Consider the following 24,538-nt stretch of genomic DNA (forward strand, 5'->3'; position numbering starts at 1 on the left):
CTTTCTCTGGAACTCTTTCCCAGGATCCTCTTCATCGTTGCCACTTTGACCTAGCCCATCCATGGCAGTACAGCTTCCTGTTTGACACCAAAAAAGCATTTCGGGTTTCCTAGCATCTCGCACATGTCACCTCGACAATGCCGGGCTATCTTTCCCTTCATTTCGCCTTCCAAACACAGCTTGGTCCCCAGGAATGACACGCCACACCCACTTTTCCTTTGGGGAAAAGAAGGTTAATTTTGTCCAACTTCAGTTTCCTTTCCATGGACTTCGCCATTCAAATGACTCAAGATATCATCTGTAGAAGCGCCAATCTTGTCACCAAAGATCCAGTAGCCAAAGGAAGGCTTGAAGTCTTTCTTGAAAAATCCATGCAATCCAGTGTGATGAGATGGCACGGGAATCCACCATCATCTGCAGAAGTTTCCTTTTCTTTTTGGCAGAAAGTCTCAGGGCGTGCAAACGGCCAAACTTCTACAGATCCCAAGAGTCGACCCATCTGTCCCAAGACTGCCGTATCTTTGCCGCCACCTTTTTTTCCCAGATGTCACCTCCTTTTGAAAAAAAAAGGTCAATGACTAAATCCATTGCAATTTGCTATTAACCGCTGCCACATGTGTGTTTTTTCCTTCACCCTTCCATTTCAGTGGCGCAATGAAATAGATCATTCCTTTCCGGTCGGTCACGGAAACCTCATCTTCGGCTGGAGCGCAATCGGCGCGGTGGTCACCTTCTTCCTCGTTAGTATAGTGTTGAGTATCCCCGCCTGTCACGCGGGAGACCGGGGTTCGATTCCCCGACGGGGAGTGCTTCCTCTTTTTCTCTCCTCAGCCTTGCTTTCTCTGGAACTCTTTCCCAGGATCCTCTTCATCGTTGCCACTCTGACCTAGCCTATCCATGGCAGTACAGCTTCCTGTTTGACACCAAAAAAGCATTTCGGGCTTCCTAGCATCTCGCACATGTCACCTCGACAATTCCGGGCTATCTTTCCCTTCATTTCGCCTTCCAAACACAGCTTGGTCCCCAGGAATGACACGCCACACCCACTTTTCCTTTGGGGAAAAGAAGGTTAATTTTGTCCAACTTCAGTTTCCTTTCCATGGACTTTGCCATTCAAATGACTCAAGATATCATCTGTAGAAGCGCCAATCTTGTCACCAAAGATCCAGTAGCCAAAGGAAGGCTTGAAGTCTTTCTTGAAAAATCCATGCAATCCAGTGTGATGAGATGGCACGGGAATCCACCATCATCTGCAGAAGTTTCCTTTTCTTTTTGGCAGAAAGTCTCAGGGCGTGCAAACGGCCAAACTTCTACAGATCCCAAGAGTCGACCCATCTGTCCCAAGACTGCCGTATCTTTGCCGCCACCTTTTTTTCCCAGATGTCGCCTCCTTTTGAGAAAAAAAGGTCAATGACTAAATCCAATGCAATTTGCTATTAACCGCTGCCACATGTGTGTTTTTTCCTTCACCCTTCCATTTCAGTGGCGCAATGAAATAGATCATTCCTTTCCGGTCGGTCGCGGAAACCTCATCTTCGGCTGGAGCGCAATCGGTGCGGCGGTCACCTTCTTCCTTGTTAGTATAGTGGTGAGTATCCCCGCCTGTCACGCGGGAGACCGGGGTTCGATTCCCCGACGGGGAGTGCTTCCTCTTTTTCTCTCCTCAGCCTTGCTTTCTCTGGAACTCTTTCCCAGGATCCTCTTCATCGTTGCCACTTTGACCTAGCCCATCCATGGCAGTACAGCTTCCTGTTTGACACCAAAAAAGCATTTCGGGCTTCCTAGCATCTCGCACATGTCACCTCGACAATGCCGGGCTATCTTTACCTTCATTTCGCCTTCCAAACACAGCTTGGTCCCCAGGAATGACACGCCACACCCACTTTTCCTTTGGGGAAAAGAAGGTTAATTTTGTCCAACTTCAGTTTCCTTTCCATGGACTTCGCCATTCAAATAACTCAAGATATCATCTGTAGAAGCGCCAATCTTGTCACCAAAGATCCAGTAGCCAAAGGAAGGCTTGAAGTCTTTCTTGAAAACTCCATGCAATCCAGAGTGATGAGATGGCACGGGAATCCACCATCATCTGCAGAAGTTTCCTTTTCTTTTTGGCAGAAAGTCTCAGGGCGTGCAAACGGCCAAACTTCTACAGATCCCAAGAGTCGACCCATCTGTCCCAAGACTGCCGTATCTTTGCCGCCACCTTTTTTTCCCAGATGTCGCCTCCTTTTGAGAAAAAAAGGTCAATGACTAAATCCAATGCAATTTGCTATTAACCGCTGCCACATGTGTGTTTTTTCCTTCACCCTTCCATTTCAGTGGCGCAATGAAATAGATCATTCCTTTCCCGTCGGTCGCGGAAACCTCATCTTCGGCTGGAGCGCAATCGGCGCGGCGGTCACCTTCTTCCTCGTTAGTATAGTGGTGAGTATCCCCGCCTGTCACGCGGGAGACCGGGGTTTGATTCCCCGACGGGGAGTGCTTCCTCTTTTTCTCTCCTCAGCCTTGCTTTCTCTGGAACTCTTTCCCAGGATCCTCTTCATCGTTGCCACTTTGACCTAGCCCATCCATGGCAGTACAGCTTCCTGTTTGACACCAAAAAAGCATTTCGGGCTTCCTAGCATCTCGCACATGCCACCTCGACAATGCCGGGCTATCTTTCCCTTCATTTCGCCTTCCAAACACAGCTTGGTCCCCAGGAATGACACGCCACACCCACTTTTCCTTTGGGGAAAAGAAGGTTAATTTTGTCCAACTTCAGTTTCCTTTCCATGGACTTCGCCATTCAAATGACTCAAGATATCATCTGTAGAAGCGCCAATCTTGTCACCAAAGATCCAGTAGCCAAAGGAAGGCTTGAAGTCTTTCTTGAAAAATCCATGCAATCCAGTGTGATGAGATGGCACGGGAATCCACCATCATCTGCAGAAGTTTCCTTTTCTTTTTGGCAGAAAGTCTCAGGGCGTGCAAACGGCCAAACTTCTACAGATCCCAAGAGTCGACCCATCTGTCCCAAGACTGCCGTATCTTTGCCGCCACCTTTTTTTCCCAGATGTCGCCTCCTTTTGAGAAAAAAAGGTCAATGACTAAATCCAATGCAATTTGCTATTAACCGCTGCCACATGTGTGTTTTTTCCTTCACCCTTCCATTTCAGTGGCGCAATGAAATAGATCATTCCTTTCCGGTCGGTCGCGGAAACCTCATCTTCGGCTGGAGCGCAATCGGCGCGGCGGTTACCTTCTTCCTCGTTAGTATAGTGGTGAGTATCCCTGCCTGTCACGCGGGAGACCGGGGTTCGATTCCCCGACGGGGAGTGCTTCCTCTTTTTCTCTCCTCAGCCTTCCTTTCTCTGGAACTCTTTCCCAGGATCCTCTTCATCGTTGCCACTTTGACCTAGCCCATCCATGGCAGTACAGCTTCCTGTTTGACACCAAAAAAGCATTTCGGGCTTCCTAGCATCTCGCACATGTCACCTCGACAATGCCGGGCTATCTTTCCCTTCATTTCGCCTTCCAAACACAGCTTGGTCCCCAGGAATGACACGCCACACCCACTTTTCCTTTGGGGAAAAGAAGGTTAATTTTGTCCAACTTCAGTTTCCTTTCCATGGACTTCGCCATTCAAATGACTCAAGATATCATCTGTAGAAGCGCCAATCTTGTCACCAAAGATCCAGTAGCCAAAGGAAGGCTTGAAGTCTTTCTTGAAAAATCCATGCAATCCAGTGTGATGAGATGGCACGGGAATCCACCATCATCTGCAGAAGTTTCCTTTTCTTTTTGGCAGAAAGTCTCAGGGCGTGCAAACGGCCAAACTTCTACAGATCCCAAGAGTCGACCCATCTGTCCCAAGACTGCCGTATCTTTGCCGCCACCTTTTTTTCCCAGATGTCGCCTCCTTTTGAGAAAAAAAGGTCAATGACTAAATCCAATGCAATTTGCTATTAACCGCTGCCACATGTGTGTTTTTTCCTTCACCCTTCCATTTCAGTGGCGCAATGAAATAGATCATTCCTTTCCGGTCGGTCGCGGAAACCTCATCTTCGGCTGGAGCGCAATCGGCGCGGCGGTCACCTTCTTCCTCGTTAGTATAGTGGTGAGTATCCCCGCCTGTCACGCGGGAGACCGGGGTTCGATTCCCCGACGGGGAGTGCTTCCTCTTTTTCTCTCCTCAGCCTTGCTTTCTCTGGAACTCTTTCCCAGGATCCTCTTCATCGTTGCCACTTTGACCTAGCCCATCCATGGCAGTACAGCTTCCTGTTTGACACCAAAAAAGCATTTCGGGCTTCCTAGCATCTCGCACATGTCACCTCGACAATGCCGGGCTATCTTTCCCTTCATTTCGCCTTCCAAACACAGCTTGGTCCCCAGGAATGACACGCCACACCCACTTTTCCTTTGGGGAAAAGAAGGTTAATTTTGTCCAACTTCAGTTTCCTTTCCATGGACTTCGCCATTCAAATGACTCAAGATATCATCTGTAGAAGCGCCAATCTTGTCACCAAAGATCCAGTAGCCAAAGGAAGGCTTGAAGTCTTTCTTGAAAAATCCATGCAATCCAGTGTGATGAGATGGCACGGGAATCCACCATCATCTGCAGAAGTTTCCTTTTCTTTTTGGCAGAAAGTCTCAGGGCGTGCAAACGGCCAAACTTCTACAGATCCCAAGAGTCGACCCATCTGTCCCAAGACTGCCGTATCTTTGCCGCCACCTTTTTTTCCCAGATGTCGCCTCCTTTTGAGAAAAAAAGGTCAATGACTAAATCCAATGCAATTTGCTATTAACCGCTGCCACATGTGTGTTTTTTCCTTCACCCTTCCATTTCAGTGGCGCAATGAAATAGATCATTCCTTTCCGGTCGGTCGCGGAAACCTCATCTTCGGCTGGAGCGCAATCGGCGCGGCGGTTACCTTCTTCCTCGTTAGTATAGTGGTGAGTATCCCTGCCTGTCACGCGGGAGACCGGGGTTCGATTCCCCGACGGGGAGTGCTTCCTCTTTTTCTCTCCTCAGCCTTCCTTTCTCTGGAACTCTTTCCCAGGATCCTCTTCATCGTTGCCACTTTGACCTAGCCCATCCATGGCAGTACAGCTTCCTGTTTGACACCAAAAAAGCATTTCGGGCTTCCTAGCATCTCGCACATGTCACCTCGACAATGCCGGGCTATCTTTCCCTTCATTTCGCCTTCCAAACACAGCTTGGTCCCCAGGAATGACACGCCACACCCACTTTTCCTTTGGGGAAAAGAAGGTTAATTTTGTCCAACTTCAGTTTCCTTTCCATGGACTTCGACATTCAAATGACTCAAGATATCATCTGTAGAAGCGCCAATCTTGTCACCAAAGATCCAGTAGCCAAAGGAAGGCTTGAAGTCTTTCTTGAAAAATCCATGCAATCCAGTGTGATGAGATGGCACGGGAATCCACCATCATCTGCAGAAGTTTCCTTTTCTTTTTGGCAGAAAGTCTCAGGGCGTGCAAACGGCCAAACTTCTACAGATCCCAAGAGTCGACCCATCTGTCCCAAGACTGCCGTATCTTTGCCGCCACCTTTTTTTCCCAGATGTCGCCTCCTTTTGAGAAAAAAAGGTCAATGACTAAATCCAATGCAATTTGCTATTAACCGCTGCCACATGTGTGTTTTTTCCTTCACCCTTCCATTTCAGTGGCGCAATGAAATAGATCATTCCTTTCCGGTCGGTCGCGGAAACCTCATCTTCGGCTGGAGCGCAATCGGCGCGGCGGTCACCTTCTTCCTCGTTAGTATAGTGGTGAGTATCCCCGCCTGTCACGCGGGAGACCGGGGTTCGATTCCCCGACGGGGAGTGCTTCCTCTTTTTCTCTCCTCAGCCTTGCTTTCTCTGGAACTCTTTCCCAGGATCCTCTTCATCGTTGCCACTCTGACCTAGCCTATCCATGGCAGTACAGCTTCCTGTTTGACACCAAAAAAGCATTTCGGGCTTCCTAGCATCTCGCACATGTCACCTCGACAATGCCGGGCTATCTTTCCCTTCATTTCGCCTTCCAAACACAGCTTGGTCCCCAGGAATGACACGCCACACCCACTTTTCCTTTGGGGAAAAGAAGGTTAATTTTGTGCAACTTCAGTTTCCTTTCCATGGACTTCGCCATTCAAATGACTCAAGATATCATCTGTAGAAGCGCCAATCTTGTCACCAAAGATCCAGTAGCCAAAGGAAGGCTTGAAGTCTTTCTTGAAAAATCCATGCAATCCAGTGTGATGAGATGGCACGGGAATCCACCATCATCTGCAGAAGTTTCCTTTTCTTTTTGGCAGAAAGTCTCAGGGCGTGCAAACGGCCAAACTTCTACAGATCCCAAGAGTCGACCCATCTGTCCCAAGACTGCCGTATCTTTGCCGCCACCTTTTTTTCCCAGATGTCGCCTCCTTTTGAGAAAAAAAGGTCAATGACTAAATCCAATGCAATTTGCTATTAACCGCTGCCACATGTGTGTTTTTTCCTTCACCCTTCCATTTCAGTGGCGCAATGAAATAGATCATTCCTTTCCGGTCGGTCACGGAAACCTCATCTTCGGCTGGAGCGCAATCGGCGCGGCGGTCACCTTCTTCCTCGTTAGTATAGTGGTGAGTATCCCCGCCTGTCACGCGGGAGACCGGGGTTCGATTCCCCGACGGGGAGTGCTTCCTCTTTTTCTCTCCTCAGCCTTGCTTTCTCTGGAACTCTTTCCCAGGATCCTCTTCATCGTTGCCACTTTGACCTAGCCTATCCATGGCAGTACAGCTTCCTGTTTGACACCAAAAAAGCATTTCGGGCTTCCTAGCATCTCGCACATGTCACCTCGACAATGCCGGGCTATCTTTACCTTCATTTCGCCTTCCAAACACAGCTTGGTCCCCAGGAATGACACGCCACACCCACTTTTCCTTTGGGGAAAAGAAGGTTAATTTTGTCCAACTTCAGTTTCCTTTCCATGGACTTCGCCATTCAAATGACTCAAGATATCATCTGTAGAAGCGCCAATCTTGTCACCAAAGATCCAGTAGCCAAAGGAAGGCTTGAAGTCTTTCTTGAAAAATCCATGCAATCCAGTGTGATGAGATGGCACGGGAATCCACCATCATCTGCAGAAGTTTCCTTTTCTTTTTGGCAGAAAGTCTCAGGGCGTGCAAACGGCCAAACTTCTACAGATCCCAAGAGTCGACCCATCTGTCCCAAGACTGCCGTATCTTTGCCGCCACCTTTTTTTCCCAGATGTCACCTCCTTTTGAGAAAAAAAGGTCAATGACTAAATCCAATGCAATTTGCTATTAACCGCTGCCACATGTGTGTTTTTTCCTTCACCCTTCCATTTCAGTGGCGCAATGAAATAGATCATTCCTTTCCGGTCGGTCGCGGAAACCTCATCTTCGGCTGGAGCACAATCGGCACAGCAGTCATCTTCTTCCTCATTAGTATAGTGGTGAGTATCCCCGCCTGTCACGCGGGAGACCGGGGTTCGATTCCCCCAACGGGGAGTGCTTTCTCTTTTTCTCTCCTCAGCCTTGCTTTCTCTGTAACTCTTTCCCAGGATCCTCTTCATCGTTGCCACTTTGACCTAGCCCATCCATGGCAGTACAGCTTCCTGTTTGACACCAAAAAAGCATTTCGGGCTTCCTAGCATCTCGCACATGTCACCTCGACAATGCCGGGCTATCTTTCCCTTCATTTCGCCTTCCAAACACAGCTTGGTCCCCAGGAATGACACGCCACACCCACTTTTCCTTTGGGGAAAAGAAGGTTAATTTTGTCCAACTTCAGTTTCCTTTCCATGGACTTCGCCATTCAAATGACTCAAGATATCATCTGTAGAAGCGCCAATCTTGTCACCAAAGATCCAGTAGCCAAAGGAAGGCTTGAAGTCTTTCTTGAAAAATCCATGCAATCCAGTGTGATGAGATGGCACGGGAATCCACCATCATCTGCAGAAGTTTCCTTTTCTTTTTGGCAGAAAGTCTCAGGGCGTGCAAACGGCCAAACTTCTACAGATCCCAAGAGTCGACCCATCTGTCCCAAGACTGCCGTATCTTTGCCGCCACCTTTTTTTCCCAGATGTCGCCTCCTTTTGAGAAAAAAAGGTCAATGACTAAATCCAATGCAATTTGCTATTAACCGCTGCCACATGTGTGTTTTTTCCTTCACCCTTCCATTTCAGTGGCGCAATGAAATAGATCATTCCTTTCCGGTCGGTCGCGGAAACCTCATCTTCGGCTGGAGCGCAATCGGCGCGGCGGTCAGCTTCTTCCTCGTTAGTATAGTGGTGAGTATCCCCGCCTGTCACGCGGGAGACCGGGGTTCGATTCCCCGACGGGGAGTGCTTCCTCTTTTTCTCTCCTCAGCCTTGCTTTCTCTGGAACTCTTTCCCAGGATCCTCTTCATCGTTGCCACTCTGACCTAGCCTATCCATGGCAGTACAGCTTCCTGTTTGACACCAAAAAAGCATTTCGGGCTTCCCAGCATCTCGCACATGTCACCTCGACAATGCCGGGCTATCTTTCCCTTCATTTCGCCTTCCAAACACAGCTTGTTCCCTAGGAATGACACGCCACACCCACTTTTCCTTTGGGGAAAAGAAGGTTAATTTTGTCCAACTTCAGTTTCCTTTCCATGGACTACGCCATTCAAATGACTTAAGATATCATCTGTAAAAGCGCCAATCTTGTCACCAAAGATCCAGTAGCCAAAGGAAGGCTTTAAGTCTTTCTTGAAAAATCCATGCAATCCAGTGTGATGAGATGGCACGGGAATCCACCATCATCTGCAGAAGTTTCCTTTTCTTTTTGGCAGAAAGTCTCAGGGCGTGCAAACGGCCAAACTTCTACAGATCCCAAGAGTCGACCCATCTGTCCCAAGACTGCCGTATCTTTGCCGCCACCTTTTTTTCCCAGATGTCGCCTCCTTTTGAGAAAAAAAGGTCAATGACTAAATCCAATGCAATTTGCTATTAACCGCTGCCACATGTGTGTTTTTTCCTTCACCCTTCCATTTCAGTGGCGCAATGAAATAGATCATTCCTTTCCGGTCGGTCGCGGAAACCTCATCTTCGGCTGGAGCGCAATCGGCGCGGCCGTCAGCTTCTTCCTCGTTAGTATAGTGGTGAGTATCCCCGCCTGTCACGCGGGAGACCGGGGTTCGATTCCCCGACGGGGAGTGCTTCCTCTTTTTCTCTCCTCAGCCTTGCTTTCTCTGCAACTCTTTCCCAGGATCCTCTTCATCGTTGCCACTTTGACCTAGCCCATCCATGGCAGTACAGCTTCCTGTTTGACACCAAAAAAGCATTTCGGGCTTCCCAGCATCTCGCACATGTCACCTCGACAATGCCGGGCTATCTTTCCCTTCATTTCGCCTTCCAAATACAGCTTGGTCCCCAGGAATGACACGCCACACCCACTTTTCCTTTGGGGAAAAGAAGGTTAATTTTGTCCAACTTCAGTTTCCTTTCCATGGACTACGCCATTCAAATGACTTAAGATATCATCTGTAAAAGCGCCAATCTTGTCACCAAAGATCCAGTAGCCAAAGGAAGGCTTTAAGTCTTTCTTGAAAAATCCATGCAATCCAGTGTGATGAGATGGCACGGGAATCCACCATCATCTGCAGAAGTTTCCTTTTCTTTTTGGCAGAAAGTCTCAGGGCGTGCAAACGGCCAAACTTCTACAGATCCCAAGAGTCGACCCATCTGTCCCAAGACTGCCGTATCTTTGCCGCCACCTTTTTTTCCCAGATGTCGCCTCCTTTTGAGAAAAAAAGGTCAATGACTAAATCCAATGCAATTTGCTATTAACCGCTGCCACATGTGTGTTTTTTCCTTCACCCTTCCATTTCAGTGGCGCAATGAAATAGATCATTCCTTTCCGGTCGGTCGCGGAAACCTCATCTTCGGCTGGAGCGCAATCGACGCGGCAGTCACCTTCTTCCTCGTTAGTATAGTGGTGAGTATCCCCGCCTGTCACGCGGGAGACCGGGGTTCGATTCCCCGACGGGGAGTGCTTCCTCTTTTTCTCTCCTCAGCCTTGCTTTCTCTGGAACTCTTTCCCAGGATCCTCTTCATCGTTGCCACTTTGACCTAGCCCATCCATGGCAGTACAGCTTCCTGTTTGACACCAAAAAAGCATTTCGGGCTTCCTAGCATCTCGCACATGTCACCTCGACAATGCCGGGCTATCTTTCCCTTCATTTCGCCTTCCAAACACAGCTTGGTCCCCAGGAATGACACGCCACACCCACTTTTCCTTTGGGGAAAAGAAGGTTAATTTTGTCCAACTTCAGTTTCCTTTCCATGGACTTCGCCATTCAAATGACTCAAGATATCATCTGTAGAAGCGCCAATCTTGTCACCAAAGATCCAGTAGCCAAAGGAAGGCTTGAAGTCTTTCTTGAAAAATCCATGCAATCCAGTGTGATGAGATGGCACGGGAATCCACCATCATCTGCAGAAGTTTCCTTTTCTTTTTGGCAGAAAGTCTCAGGGCGTGCAAACGGCCAAACTTCTACAGATCCCAAGAGTCGACCCATCTGTCCCAAGACTGCCGTATCTTTGCCGCCACCTTTTTTTCCCAGATGTCGCCTCCTTTTGAGAAAAAAAGGTCAATGACTAAATCCAATGCAATTTGCTATTAACCGCTGCCACATGTGTGTTTTTTCCTTCACCCTTCCATTTCAGTGGCGCAATGAAATAGATCATTCCTTTCCGGTCGGTCACGGAAACCTCATCTTCGGCTGGAGCGCAATCGGCGCGGCGGTCACCTTCTTCCTCGTTAGTATAGTGGTGAGTATCCCCGCCTGTCACGCGGGAGACCGGGGTTCGATTCCCCGACGGGGAGTGCTACCTCTTTTTCTCTCCTCAGCCTTGCTTTCTCTGGAACTCTTTCCCAGGATCCTCTTCATCGTTGCCACTTTGACCTAGCCCATCCATGGCAGTACAGCTTCCTGTTTGACACCAAAAAAGCATTTCGGGCTTCCTAGCATCTCGCACATGTCACCTCGACAATGCCGGGCTATCTTTCCCTTCATTTCGCCTTCCAAACACAGCTTGGTCCCTAGGAATGACACGCCACACCCACTTTTCCTTTGGGGAAAAGAAGGTTAATTTTGTCCAACTTCAGTTTCCTTTCCATGGACTTCGCCATTCAAATGACTTAAGATATCATCTGTAGAAGCGCCAATCTTGTCACCAAAGATCCAGTAGCCAAAGGAAGGCTTTAAGTCTTTCTTGAAAAATCCATGCAATCCAGTGTGATGAGATGGCACGGGAATCCACCATCATCTGCAGAAGTTTCCTTTTCTTTTTGGCAGAAAGTCTCAGGGCGTGCAAACGGCCAAACTTCTACAGATCCCAAGAGTCGACCCATCTGTCCCAAGACTGCCGTATCTTTGCCGCCACCTTTTTTTCCCAGATGTCGCCTCCTTTTGAGAAAAAAAGGTCAATGACTAAATCCAATGCAATTTGCTATTAACCGCTGCCACATGTGTGTTTTTTCCTTCACCCTTCCATTTCAGTGGCGCAATGAAATAGATCATTCCTTTCCGGTCGGTCGCGGAAACCTCATCTTCGGCTGGAGCGCAATCGGCGCGGCGGTCACCTTCTTCCTCGTTAGTATAGTGGTGAGTATCCCCGCCTGTCACGCGGGAGACCGGGGTTTGATTCCCCGACGGGGAGTGCTTCCTCTTTTTCTCTCCTCAGCCTTGCTTTCTCTGGAACTCTTTCCCAGGATCCTCTTCATCGTTGCCACTTTGACCTAGCCCATCCATGGCAGTACAGCTTCCTGTTTGACACCAAAAAAGCATTTCGGGCTTCCTAGCATCTCGCACATGTCACCTCGACAATGCCGGGCTATCTTTCCCTTCATTTCGCCTTCCAAACACAGCTTGGTCCCCAGGAATGACACGCCACACCCACTTTTCCTTTGGGGAAAAGAAGGTTAATTTTGTCCAACTTCAGTTTCCTTTCCATGGACTTCGCCATTCAAATGACTCAAGATATCATCTGTAGAAGCGCCAATCTTGTCACCAAAGATCCAGTAGCCAAAGGAAGGCTTGAAGTCTTTCTTGAAAAATCCATGCAATCCAGTGTGATGAGATGGCACGGGAATCCACCATCATCTGCAGAAGTTTCCTTTTCTTTTTGGCAGAAAGTCTCAGGGCGTGCAAACGGCCAAACTTCTACAGATCCCAAGAGTCGACCCATCTGTCCCAAGACTGCCGTATCTTTGCCGCCACCTTTTTTTCCCAGATGTCGCCTCCTTTTGAGAAAAAAAGGTCAATGACTAAATCCAATGCAATTTGCTATTAACCGCTGCCACATGTGTGTTTTTTCCTTCACCCTTCCATTTCAGTGGCGCAATGAAATAGATCATTCCTTTCCGGTCGGTCGCGGAAACCTCATCTTCGGCTGGAGCGCAATCGGCGTGGCGGTCACCTTCTTCCTCGTTAGTATAGTGGTGAGTATCCCCGCCTGTCACGCGGGAGACCGGGGTTTGATTCCCCGACGGGGAGTGCTTCCTCTTTTTCTCTCCTCAGCCTTGCTTTCTCTGGAACTCTTTCCCAGGATCCTCTTCATCGTTGCCACTCTGACCTAGCCTATCCATGGCAGTACAGCTTCCTGTTTGACACCAAAAAAGCATTTCGGGCTTCCTAGCATCTCGCACATGTCACCTCGACAATGCCGGGCTATCTTTCCCTTCATTTCGCCTTCCAAACACAGCTTGGTCCCCAGGAATGACACGCCACACCCACTTTTCCTTTGGGGAAAAGAAGGTTAATTTTGTCCAACTTCAGTTTCCTTTCCATGGACTTCGCCATTCAAATGACTCAAGATATCATCTGTAGAAGCGCCAATCTTGTCACCAAAGATCCAGTAGCCAAAGGAAGGCTTGAAGTCTTTCTTGAAAAATCCATGCAATCCAGTGTGATGAGATGGCACGGGAATCCACCATCATCTGCAGAAGTTTCCTTTTCTTTTTGGCAGAAAGTCTCAGGGCGTGCAAACGGCCAAACTTCTACAGATCCCAAGAGTCGACCCATCTGTCCCAAGACTGCCGTATCTTTGCCGCCACCTTTTTTTCCCAGATGTCACCTCCTTTTGAGAAAAAAAGGTCAATGACTAAATCCAATGCAATTTGCTATTAACCGCTGCCACATGTGTGTTTTTTCCTTCACCCTTCCATTTCAGTGGCGCAATGAAATAGATCATTCCTTTCCGGTCGGTCGCGGAAACCTCATCTTCGACTGGAGCACAATCGGCACAGCAGTCATCTTCTTCCTCATTAGTATAGTGGTGAGTATCCCCGCCTGTCACGCGGGAGACCGGGGTTCGATTCCCCCAACGGGGAGTGCTTTCTCTTTTTCTCTCCTCAGCCTTGCTTTCTCTGGAACTCTTTCCCAGGATCCTCTTCATCGTTGCCACTTTGACCTAGCCCATCCATGGCAGTACAGCTTCCTGTTTGACACCAAAAAAGCATTTCGGGCTTCCTAGCATCTCGCACATGTCACCTCGACAATGCCGGGCTATCTTTCCCTTCATTTCGCCTTCCAAACACAGCTTGGTCCCCAGGAATGACACGCCACACCCACTTTTCCTTTGGGGAAAAGAAGGTTAATTTTGTCCAACTTCAGTTTCCTTTCCATGGACTTCGCCATTCAAATGACTCAAGATATCATCTGAAGAAGCGCCAATCTTGTCACCAAAGATCCAGTAGCCAAAGGAAGGCTTGAAGTCTTTCTTGAAAAATCCATGCAATCCAGTGTGATGAGATGGCACGGGAATCCACCATCATCTGCAGAAGTTTCCTTTTCTTTTTGGCAGAAAGTCTCAGGGCGTGCAAACGGCCAAACTTCTACAGATCCCAAGAGTCGACCCATCTGTCCCAAGACTATCGTATCTTTGCCGCCACCTTTTTTTCCCAGATGTCGCCTCCTTTTGAGAAAAAAAGGTCAATGACTAAATCCAATGCAATTTGCTATTAACCGCTGCCACATGTGTTTTTTTCCTTCACCCTTCCATTTCAGTGGCGCAATGAAATAGATCATTCCTTTCCGGTCGGTCGCGGAAACCTCATCTTCGGCTGGAGCGCAATCGGCGCGGTGGTCAGCTTCTTCCTCGTTAGTATAGTGGAGAGTATCCCCGCCTGTCACGCGGGAGACTGGGGTTCGATTCCCCGACGGGGAGTGCTTCCTCTTTTTCTCTCCTCAGCCTTGCTTTCTCTGGAACTCTTTCCCAGGATCCTCTTCATCGTTGCCACTTTGACCTAGCCCATCCATGGCAGTACAGCTTCCTGTTTGACACCAAAAAAGCATTTCGGGCTTCATAGCATCTCGCACATGTCACCTCGACAATGCCGGGCTATCTTTCCCTTCATTTCGCCTTCCAAACACAGCTTGGTCCCCAGGAATGACACGCCACACCCACTTTTCCTTTGGGGAAAAGAAGTTTAATTTTGTCCAACTTCAGTTTCCTTTCCATGGACTTCGCCATTCAAATGACTCAAGATATCATCTGTAGAAGCGCCAATCTTGTCACCAAAGATCCAGTAGCCAAAGGAAGGCTTGAAGTCTTTCTTGAAAAATCCATGCAATCCAGTGTGATGAGATGGCACGGGAATCCACCATCATCTGCAGAAGTTTCCTTTTCTTTTTGGCAGAAAGTCTCAGGGCGTGCAAACGGCAAAACTTCTACAGGTCCCAAGAGTCGACCCATCTGTCCCAAGACTGCCGTATCTTTGCCGCCACCTTTTTTTCCCAGATGTCGCCTCCTTTTGAGAAAAAAAGGTCAATGACTAAATCCCATGCAATTTAGTATTAACCGCTGCCACATGTGTTTTTTCCTTCACCCTTCCATTTCAGTGGCGCAATGAAATAGATCATTCCTTTCCGGTCGGTCGCGGAAACCTCATCTTCGGCTGGAGCGCAATCGCCGCGGCGGTCACCTTCTTCCTCGTTAGTATAGTGGTGAGTATCCCCGCCTGTCACGCGGGAGACCGGGGTTCGATTCTCCGACGGGGAGTGCTTCCACTTTTTCTCTCCTCAGCCTTGCTTTCTCTGGAACTCTTTCCCAGGATCCTCTTCATCGTTGCCACTCTGACCTAGCCTATCCATGGCAGTACAGCTTCCTGTTTGACACCAAAAAAGCATTTCGGGCTTCCTAGCGTCTCGCACATGTCACCTCGACAATGCCGGGCTATCTTTCCCTTCATTTCGCCTTCCAAACACAGCTTGGTCCCCAGGAATGACACGCCACACCCACTTTTCCTTTGGGGAAAAGAAGGTTAATTTTGTCCAACTTCAGTTTCCTTTCCATGGACTTCGCCATTCAAATGACTCAAGATATCATCTGTAGAAGCGCCAATCTTGTCACCAAAGATCCAGTAGCCAAAGGAAGGCTTGAAGTCTTTCTTGAAAAATCCATGCAATCCAGTGTGATGAGATGGCACGGGAATCCACCATCATCTGCAGAAGTTTCCTTTTCTTTTTGGCAGAAAGTCTCAGGGCGTGCAAACGGCCAAACCTCTACAGATCCCAAGAGTCGACCCATCTGTCCCAAGACTGCCGTATCTTTGCCGCCACCTTTTTTTCCCAGATGTCGCCTCCTTTTGAGAAAAAAAGGTCAATGACTAAATCCAATGCAATTTGCTATTAACCGCTGCCACATGTGTGTTTTTTCCTTCACCCTTCCATTTCAGTGGCGCAATGAAATAGATCATTCCTTTCCGGTCGGTCGCGGAAACCTCATCTTCGGCTGGAGCGCAATCGGTGCGGTGGTCAGCATCTTCCTCGTTAGTATAGTGGTGAGTATCCCCGCCTGTCACGCGGGAGACCGGGGTTCGATTCCCCGACGGGGAGTGCTTCCTCTTTTTCTCTCCTCAGCCTTGCTTTCTCTGGAACTCTTTCCCAGGATCCTCTTCATCGTTGCCACTTTGACCTCGCCCATCCATGGCAGTACAACTTCCTGTTTGACACCAAAAAAGCATTTCGGGCTTCCTAGCATCTCGCACATGTCACCTCGACAATGCCGGGCTATCTTTCCCTTCATTTCGCCTTCCAAACACAGCTTGGTCCCCAGGAATGACACGCCATACCCACTTTTCCTTTGGGGAAAAGAAGGTTAATTTTGTCCAACTTCAGTTTCCTTTCCATGGACTTCGCCATTCAAATGACTCAAGATATCATCTGTAGAAGCGCCAATCTTGTCACCAAAGATCCAGTACCAAAGGAAGGCTTGAAGTCTTTCTTGAAAAATCCATGCAATCCAGTGTGATGAGATGGCACGGGAATCCACCATCATCTGCAGAAGTTTCCTTTTCTTTTTGGCAGAAAGTCTCAGGGCGTGCAAACGGCCAAACTTTTACAGATCCCAAGAGTCGACCCATCTGTCCCAAGACTGCCGTATCTTTGCCGCCACCTTTTTTTCCCAGATGTCGCCTCCTTTTGAGAAAAAAAGGTCAATGACTAAATCCAATGCAATTTGCTATTAACCGCTGCCACATGTGTGTTTTTTCCTTCACCCTTCCATTTCAGTGGCGCAATGAAATAGATCATTCCTTTCCGGTCGGTCGCGGAAACCTCATCTTCGGCTGGAACGCAATCGGCGTAGCAGTCAGCTTCTTCCTCGTTAGTATAGTGGTGAGTATCCCCACCTGTCACGCGGGAGACCGGGTTTCAATTCCCCGGCGGGGAGTGCTTCCTCTTTTTCTCTCCTCAGCCTTGCTTTCTCTGGAACTCTTTCCCAGGATCCTCTTCATCGTTGCCACTTTGACCTAGCCCATCCATGGCAGTACAGCTTCCTGTTTGACACCAAAAAAGCATTTCGGGCTTCCTAGCATCTCGCACATGTCACCTCGACAATGCCGGGCTATCTTTCCCTTCATTTCGCCTTCCAAACACAGCTTGGTCCCCAGGAATGACACGCCACACCCACTTTTCCTTTGGGGAAAAGAAGGTTAATTTTGTCCAACTTCAGTTTCCTTTCCATGGACTTCGCCATTCAAATGACTCAAGATATCATCTGTAGAAGCGCCAATCTTGTCACCAAAGATCCAGTAGCCAAAGGAAGGCTTGAAGTCTTTCTTGAAAAATCCATGCAATCCAGTGTGATGAGATGGCACGGGAATCCACCATCATCTGCAGAAGTTTCCTTTTCTTTTTGGCAGAAAGTCTCAGGGCGTGCAAACGGCCAAACTTCTACAGATCCCAAGAGTCGACCCATCTGTCCCAAGACTGCCGTATCTTTGCCGCCACCTTTTTTTCCCAGATGTCGCCTCCTTTTGAGAAAAAAAGGTCAATGACTAAATCCAATGCAATTTGCTATTAACCGCTGCCACATGTGTGTTTTTTCCTTCACCCTTCCATTTCAGTGGCGCAATGAAATAGATCATTCCCTTCCGGTCGGTCGCGGAAACCTCATCTTCGGCTGGAGCGCAATCGGCGCGGCAGTCACCTTCTTCCTCATTAGTATAGTGGTGAGTATCCCCGCCTGTCACGCGGGAGACCGGGGTTCGATTCCCCGACGGGGAGTGCTTCCTCTTTTTCTCTCCTCAGCCTTGCTTTCTCTGGAACTCTTTCCCAGGATCCTCTTCATCGTTGCCACTTTGACCTAGCCCATCCATGGCAGTACAGCTTCCTGTTTGACACCAAAAAAGCATTTCGGGCTTCCTAGCATCTCGCACATGTCACCTCGACAATGCCGGGCTATCTTTCCCTTCATTTCGCCTTCCAAACACAGCTTGGTCCCCAGGAATGACACGCCACACCCACTTTTCCTTTGGGGAAAAGAAGGTTAATTTTGTCCAACTTCAGTTTCCTTTCCATGGACTTCGCCATTCAAATGACTCAAGATATCATCTGTAGAAGCGCCATCTTGTCACCAAAGATCCAGTAGCCAAAGGAAGGCTTGAAGTCTTTCTTGAAAAATCCATGCAATCCAGTGTGATGAGATGGCACGGGAATCCACCATCATCTGCAGAAGTTTCCTTTTCTTTTTGGCAGAAAGTCTCAGGGCGTGCAAACGGCCAAACTTCTACAGATCCCAAGAGTCGACCCATCTGTCCCAAGACTGCCGTATCTTTGCCGCCACCTTTTTTTCCCAGATGTCACCTCCTTTTGAGAAAAAAAGGTCAATGACTAAATCCAATGCAATTTGCTATTAACCGCTGCCACATGTGTGTTTTTTCCTTCACCCTTCCATTTCAGGGGCGCAATGAAATAGATCATTCCTTTCCGGTCGGTCGCGGAAACCTCATCTTCGGCTGGAGCACAATCGGCACAGTAGTCATCTTCTTCCTCATTAGTATAGTGGTGAGTATCCCCGCCTGTCACGCGGGAGACCGGGGTTCGATTCCCCCAACGGGCAGTGCTTTCTCTTTTTCTCTCCTCAGCCTTGCTTTCTCTGGAACTCTTTCCCAGGATCCTCTTCATCGTTGCCACTTTGACCTAGCCCATCCATGGCAGTACAGCTTCCTGTTTGACACCAAAAAAGCATTTCGGGCTTCCTAGCATCTCGCACATGTCACCTCGACAATGCCGGGCTATCTTTCCCTTCATTTCGCCTTCCAAACACAGCTTGGTCCCCAGGAATGACACGCCACACCCACTTTTCCTTTGGGGAAAAGAAGGTTAATTTTGTCCAACTTCAGTTTCCTTTCCATGGACTTCGCCATTCAAATGACTCAAGATATCATCTGTAGAAGCGCCAATCTTGTCACCAAAGATCCAGTAGCCAAAGGAAGGCTTGAAGTCTTTCTTGAAAAATCCATGCAATCCAGTGTGATGAGATGGCACGGGAATCCACCATCATCTGCAGAAGTTTCCTTTTCTTTTTGGCAGAAAGTCTCAGGGCGTGCAAACGGCCAAACTTTTACAGATCCCAAGAGTCGACCCATCTGTCCCAAGACTGCTGTATCTTTGCCGCCACCTTTTTTTCCCAGATGTCGCCTCCTTTTGAGAAAAAAAGGTCAATGACTAAATCCAATGCAATTTGCTATTAACCGCTGCCACATGTGTGTTTTTTCCTTCACCCTTCCATTTCAGTGGCGCAATGAAATAGATCATTCCTTTCCGGTCGGTCGCGGAAACCTCATCTTTGGCTGGAGCGCAATCGGCACGGCGGTCAGCTTTTTCCTCGTTAGTATAGTGGTGAGTATCCCCGCCTGTCACGCGGGAGACCGGGGTTCGATTCCCCGACGGGGAGTGCTTCCTCTTTTTCTCTCCTCAGCCTTGCTTTCTCTGGAACTCTTTCCCAGGATCCTCTTCATCGTTGCCACTTTGACCTAGCCCATCCATGGCAGTACAGCTTCCTGTTTGACACCAAAAAAGCATTTCGGGCTTCCTAGCATCTCGCACATGTCACCTCGACAATGCCGGGCTATCTTTCCCTTCATTTCGCCTTCCAAACACAGCTTGGTCCCCAGGAATGACACGCCACACCCACTTTTACTTTGGGGAAAACAAGGTTAATTTTGTCCAACTTCAGTTTCCTTTCCATGGACTTCGCCATTCAAATGACTCAAGATATCATCTGTAGAAGCGCCAATCTTGTCACCAAAGATCCAGTAGCCAAAGGAAGGCTTGAAGTCTTTCTTGAAAAATCCATGCAATCCAGTGTGATGAGATGGCACGGGAATCCACCATCATCTGCAGAAGTTTCCTTTTCTTTTTGGCAGAAAGTCTCAGGGCGTGCAAACGGCGAAACTTTTACAGATCCCAAGAGTCGACCCATCTGTCCCAAGACTGCCGTATCTTTGCCGCCACCTTTTTTTCCCAGATGTCGCCTCCTTTTGAGAAAAAAAGGTCAATGACTAAATCCAATGCAATTTGCTATTAACCGCTGCCACATGTGTGTTTTTTCCTTCACCCTTCCATTTCAGTGGCACAATGAAATAGATCATTCCTTTCCGGTCGGTCGCGGAAACCTCATCTTCGGCTGGAGCGCAATCGGCGTGGCAGTCAGCTTCTTCCTCGTTAGTATAGTGGTGAGTATCCCCACCTGTCACGCGGGAGACCGGGTTTCGATTCCCCGACGGGGAGTGCTTCCTCTTTTTCTCTCCTCAGCCTTGCTTTCTCTGGACCTCTTTCCCAGGATCCTCTTCATCGTTGCCACTTTGACCTAGCCCATCCATGGCAGTACAGCTTCCTGTTTGACACCAAAAAAGCATTTCGGGCTTCCTAGCATCTCGCACATGTCACCTCGACAATGCCGGGCTATCTTTCCCTTCATTTCGCCTTTACAAACACAGCTTGGTCCCCAGGAATGACACGCCACACCCACTTTTCCTTTGGGGAAAAGAAGGTTAATTTTGTCCAACTTCAGTTTCCTTTCCATGGACTTCGCCATTCAAATGACTCAAGATATCATCTGTAGAAGCGCCAATCTTGTCACCAAAGATCCAGTAGCCAAAGGAAGGCTTGAAGTCTTTCTTGAAAAATCCATGCAATCCAGTGTGATGAGATGGCACGGGAATCCACCATCATCTGCAGAAGTTTCCTTTTCTTTTTGGCAGAAAGTCTCAGGGCGTGCAAACGGCCAAACTTCTACAGATCCCAAGAGTCGACCCATCTGTCCCAAGACTGCCGTATCTTTGCCGCCACCTTTTTTTCCCAGATGTCGCCTCCTTTTGAGAAAAAAAGGTCAATGACTAAATCCAATGCAATTTGCTATTAACCGCTGCCACATGTGTGTTTTTTCCTTCACCCTTCCATTTCAGTGGCGCAATGAAATAGATCATTCCTTTCCGGTCGGTCGCGGAAACCTCATCTTCGGCTGGAGCGCAATCGGCGCGGCGGTCACCTTCTTCCTCGTTAGTATAGTGGTGAGTATCCCCGCCTGTCACGCGGGAGACCGGGGTTCCATTCCCCGACGGGGAGTGCTTCCTCTTTTTCTCTCCTCAGCCTTGCTTTCTCTGGAACTCTTTCCCAGGATCCTCTTCATCATTGCCACTTTGACCTAGCCCATCCATGGCAGTACAGCTTCCTGTTTGACACCAAAAAAGCATTTCGGGCTTCCTAGCATCTCGCACATGTCACCTCGACAATGCCGGGCTATCTTTCCCTTCATTTCGCCTTCCAAACACAGCTTGGTCCCCAGGAATGACACGCCACACCCACTTTTCCTTTGGGGAAAAGAAGGTTAATTTTGTCCAACTTCAGTTTCCTTTCCATGGACTTCGCCATTCAAATGACTCAAGATATCATCTGTAGAAGCGCCAATCTTGTCACCAAAGATCCAGTAGCCAAAGGAAGGCTTGAAGTCTTTCTTGAAAAATCCATGCAATCCAGTGTGATGAGATGGCACGGGAATCCACCATCATCTGCAGAAATTTCCTTTTCTTTTTGGCAGAAAGTCTCAGGGCGTGCAAACGGCGAAACTTTTACAGATCCCAAGAGTCGACCCATCTGTCCCAAGACTGCCGTATCTTTGCCGCCACCTTTTTTTCCCAGATGTCGCCTCCTTTTGAGAAAAAAAGGTCAATGACTAAATCCAATGCAATTTGCTATTAACCGCTGCCACATGTGTGTTTTTTCCTTCACCCTTCCATTTCAGTGGCGCAATGAAATAGATCATTCCTTTCCGGTCGGTCGCGGAAACCTCATCTTCGGCTGGAGCGCAATCGGTGCGGTGGTCAGCATCTTCCTCGTTAGTATAGTGGTGAGTATCCCCGCCTGTCACGCGGGAGACCGGGGTTCGATTCCCCGACGGGGAGTGCTTCCTCTTTTTCTCTCCTCAGCCTTGCTTTCTCTGGAACTCTTTCCCAGGATCCTCTTCATCGTTGCCACTTTGACCTCGCCCATCCATGGCAGTACAACTTCCTGTTTGACACCAAAAAAGCATTTCGGGCTTCCTAGCATCTCGCACATGTCACCTCGACAATGCCGGGCTATCTTTCCCTTCATTTCGCCTTCCAAACACAGCTTGGTCCCCAGGAATGACACGCCATACCCACTTTTCCTTTGGGGAAAAGAAGGTTAATTTTGTCCAACTTCAGTTTCCTTTCCATGGACTTCGCCATTCAAATGACTCAAGATATCATCTGTAGAAGCGCCAATCTTGTCACCAAAGATCCAGTACCAAAGGAAGGCTTGAAGTCTTTCTTGAAAAATCCATGCAATCCAGTGTGATGAGATGGCACGGGAATCCACCATCATCTGCAGAAGTTTCCTTTTCTTTTTGGCAGAAAGTCTCAGGGCGTGCAAACGGCCAAACTTTTACAGATCCCAAGAGTCGACCCATCTGTCCCAAGACTGCCGTATCTTTGCCGCCACCTTTTTTTCCCAGATGTCGCCTCCTTTTGAGAAAAAAAGGTCAATGACTAAATCCAATGCAATTTGCTATTAACCGCTGCCACATGTGTGTTTTTTCCTTCACCCTTCCATTTCAGTGGCGCAATGAAATAGATCATTCCTTTCCGGTCGGTCGCGGAAACCTCATCTTCGGCTGGAACGCAATCGGCGTAGCAGTCAGCTTCTTCCTCGTTAGTATAGTGGTGAGTATCCCCACCTGTCACGCGGGAGACCGGGTTTCGATTCCCCGACGGGGAGTGCTTCCTCTTTTTCTCTCCTCAGCCTTGCTTTCTCTGGAACTCTTTCCCAGGATCCTCTTCATCGTTGCCACTTTGACCTAGCCCATCCATGGCAGTACAGCTTCCTGTTTGACACCAAAAAAGCATTTCGGGCTTCCTAGCATCTCGCACATGTCACCTCGACAATGCCGGGCTATCTTTCCCTTCATTTCGCCTTCCAAACACAGCTTGGTCCCCAGGAATGACACGCCACACCCACTTTTCCTTTGGGGAAAAGAAGGTTAATTTTGTCCAACTTCAGTTTCCTTTCCATGGACTTCGCCATTCAAATGACTCAAGATATCATCTGTAGAAGCGCCAATCTTGTCACCAAAGATCCAGTAGCCAAAGGAAGGCTTGAAGTCTTTCTTGAAAAATCCATGCAATCCAGTGTGATGAGATGGCACGGGAATCCACCATCATCTGCAGAAGTTTCCTTTTCTTTTTGGCAGAAAGTCTCAGGGCGTGCAAACGGCCAAACTTCTACAGATCCCAAGAGTCGACCCATCTGTCCCAAGACTGCCGTATCTTTGCCGCCACCTTTTTTTCCCAGATGTCGCCTCCTTTTGAGAAAAAAAGGTCAATGACTAAATCCAATGCAATTTGCTATTAACCGCTGCCACATGTGTGTTTTTTCCTTCACCCTTCCATTTCAGTGGCGCAATGAAATAGATCATTCCCTTCCGGTCGGTCGCGGAAACCTCATCTTCGGCTGGAGCGCAATCGGCGCGGCAGTCACCTTCTTCCTCATTAGTATAGTGGTGAGTATCCCCGCCTGTCACGCGGGAGACCGGGGTTCGATTCCCCGACGGGGAGTGCTTCCTCTTTTTCTCTCCTCAGCCTTGCTTTCTCTGGAACTCTTTCCCAGGATCCTCTTCATCGTTGCCACTTTGACCTAGCCCATCCATGGCAGTATAGCTTCCTGTTTGACACCAAAAAAGCATTTCGGGCTTCCTAGCATCTCGCACATGTCACCTCGACAATGCCGGGCTATCTTTCCCTTCATTTCGCCTTCCAAACACAGCTTGGTCCCCAGGAATGACACGCCACACCCACTTTTCCTTTGGGGAAAAGAAGGTTAATTTTGTCCAACTTCAGTTTCCTTTCCATGGACTTCGCCATTCAAATGACTCAAGATATCATCTGTAGAAGCGCCATCTTGTCACCAAAGATCCAGTAGCCAAAGGAAGGCTTGAAGTCTTTCTTGAAAAATCCATGCAATCCAGTGTGATGAGATGGCACGGGAATCCACCATCATCTGCAGAAGTTTCCTTTTCTTTTTGGCAGAAAGTCTCAGGGCGTGCAAACGGCCAAACTTCTACAGATCCCAAGAGTCGACCCATCTGTCCCAAGACTGCCGTATCTTTGCCGCCACCTTTTTTTCCCAGATGTCACCTCCTTTTGAGAAAAAAAGGTCAATGACTAAATCCAATGCAATTTGCTATTAACCGCTGCCACATGTGTGTTTTTTCCTTCACCCTTCCATTTCAGGGGCGCAATGAAATAGATCATTCCTTTCCGGTCGGTCGCGGAAACCTCATCTTCGGCTGGAGCACAATCGGCACAGTAGTCATCTTCTTCCTCATTAGTATAGTGGTGAGTATCCCCGCCTGTCACGCGGGAGACCGGGGTTCGATTCCCCCAACGGGCAGTGCTTTCTCTTTTTCTCTCCTCAGCCTTGCTTTCTCTGGAACTCTTTCCCAGGATCCTCTTCATCGTTGCCACTTTGACCTAGCCCATCCATGGCAGTACAGCTTCCTGTTTGACACCAAAAAAGCATTTCGGGCTTCCTAGCATCTCGCACATGTCACCTCGACAATGCCGGGCTATCTTTCCCTTCATTTCGCCTTCCAAACACAGCTTGGTCCCCAGGAATGACACGCCACACCCACTTTTCCTTTGGGGAAAAGAAGGTTAATTTTGTCCAACTTCAGTTTCCTTTCCATGGACTTCGCCATTCAAATGACTCAAGATATC

General features: G+C 48.6%; 10 non-coding genes across 10 annotated transcripts; all 10 read left to right on the plus strand.

Moving 5' to 3' along the window:
• Positions 1–4,079: 4,079 nt before the first annotated feature.
• On the plus strand, positions 4,080–4,151 carry TRNAD-GUC (transfer RNA aspartic acid (anticodon GUC)). Its single transcript has one exon. It is a non-coding gene; the product is annotated as a tRNA-Asp (tRNA).
• Positions 4,152–5,751: 1,600 nt separating this feature from the next.
• On the plus strand, positions 5,752–5,823 carry TRNAD-GUC (transfer RNA aspartic acid (anticodon GUC)). Its single transcript has one exon. It is a non-coding gene; the product is annotated as a tRNA-Asp (tRNA).
• A 764-nt stretch (positions 5,824–6,587) lies between these two features.
• Positions 6,588–6,659, plus strand: TRNAD-GUC (transfer RNA aspartic acid (anticodon GUC)). Its single transcript has one exon. It is a non-coding gene; the product is annotated as a tRNA-Asp (tRNA).
• Positions 6,660–8,260: 1,601 nt separating this feature from the next.
• On the plus strand, positions 8,261–8,332 carry TRNAD-GUC (transfer RNA aspartic acid (anticodon GUC)). Its single transcript has one exon. It is a non-coding gene; the product is annotated as a tRNA-Asp (tRNA).
• A 764-nt stretch (positions 8,333–9,096) lies between these two features.
• On the plus strand, positions 9,097–9,168 carry TRNAD-GUC (transfer RNA aspartic acid (anticodon GUC)). Its single transcript has one exon. It is a non-coding gene; the product is annotated as a tRNA-Asp (tRNA).
• A 764-nt stretch (positions 9,169–9,932) lies between these two features.
• TRNAD-GUC (transfer RNA aspartic acid (anticodon GUC)) lies at positions 9,933–10,004 on the plus strand. The gene has a single exon. It is a non-coding gene; the product is annotated as a tRNA-Asp (tRNA).
• Positions 10,005–10,768: 764 nt separating this feature from the next.
• Positions 10,769–10,840, plus strand: TRNAD-GUC (transfer RNA aspartic acid (anticodon GUC)). Its single transcript has one exon. It is a non-coding gene; the product is annotated as a tRNA-Asp (tRNA).
• Positions 10,841–15,782: 4,942 nt separating this feature from the next.
• On the plus strand, positions 15,783–15,854 carry TRNAD-GUC (transfer RNA aspartic acid (anticodon GUC)). The gene has a single exon. It is a non-coding gene; the product is annotated as a tRNA-Asp (tRNA).
• A 3,271-nt stretch (positions 15,855–19,125) lies between these two features.
• Positions 19,126–19,197, plus strand: TRNAD-GUC (transfer RNA aspartic acid (anticodon GUC)). Its single transcript has one exon. It is a non-coding gene; the product is annotated as a tRNA-Asp (tRNA).
• A 2,437-nt stretch (positions 19,198–21,634) lies between these two features.
• Positions 21,635–21,706, plus strand: TRNAD-GUC (transfer RNA aspartic acid (anticodon GUC)). The gene has a single exon. It is a non-coding gene; the product is annotated as a tRNA-Asp (tRNA).
• The last annotated feature ends 2,832 nt before the right edge of the window (positions 21,707–24,538 follow it).

This window comes from Leptodactylus fuscus, unplaced genomic scaffold, assembly GCF_031893055.1.
Source record: "Leptodactylus fuscus isolate aLepFus1 unplaced genomic scaffold, aLepFus1.hap2 HAP2_SCAFFOLD_378, whole genome shotgun sequence".
Lineage (NCBI taxonomy): Eukaryota > Metazoa > Chordata > Amphibia > Anura > Leptodactylidae > Leptodactylus > Leptodactylus fuscus.